We start from the raw sequence: 731 nt of genomic DNA on the forward strand, positions 1-731 counted from the left end.
TTTGTTTTATATGATGGAAAAAAAATAAATTTAAATCAAATCTCAAAATGTAAATATTCCCCATTTTGTCTCCTTTGTTTACTATTGATTAACAAACAAACAAAATTGTCATGTTGAAAAATGAAAAATGAAAAATTGATATAAAAAATTGCAAGAATTACAACTATTAATATTATTGTTTAATTTTAATTTCAAATCATACTATTATTTTGATTTTATACATGACTGTCTTAGACACGGATAAGAAAGTGGATAGCATTCGTGATGTCTCAAAAGTTTGAATTCTCCAACAGATATTATAGGTAAGAGGATAAAACTTGAAATTATTTTGATAGTTTTTATTGCAGTGCGGACGTAGACAAATAATTATATTAAGTAATAATACAAATTGAGACATCTGAGGTTCTATGGTGTAGTGGTTAGCACTCTGGACTTTGAATCCAGCGACCTGGGTTCGACTCCCGGTAGGACCTTAACATTATCATTTTTGAACTTCTGAGGTCTGGAAGTTTGGTTCATGTAATGATGAAATTCAACCCGTTATTTATATGAAATTTTCAAATATTTTCAATTCTTTTAGATAAATGAAAATCAAATATTGTTTAGAACATTCTATTATTATTGAAATTTTAAATATTAAACATTTATATGATTTAATATTTTAACTTAATTTAATCATAAGAATTAGATGGAAAATTATATAGTGAATAGATAGGATGAGAATATGAGGT

General features: G+C 25.6%; 1 non-coding gene across 1 annotated transcript; it reads left to right on the forward strand.

Moving 5' to 3' along the window:
• The first annotated feature begins 401 nt into the window (after positions 1–401).
• TRNAQ-UUG (transfer RNA glutamine (anticodon UUG)) lies at positions 402–473 on the forward strand. The gene has a single exon. It is a non-coding gene; the product is annotated as a tRNA-Gln (tRNA).
• The last annotated feature ends 258 nt before the right edge of the window (positions 474–731 follow it).

This window comes from Cryptomeria japonica, chromosome 7 (assembly GCF_030272615.1).
Source record: "Cryptomeria japonica chromosome 7, Sugi_1.0, whole genome shotgun sequence".
In the NCBI taxonomy this organism is placed as follows: domain Eukaryota; kingdom Viridiplantae; phylum Streptophyta; class Pinopsida; order Cupressales; family Cupressaceae; genus Cryptomeria; species Cryptomeria japonica.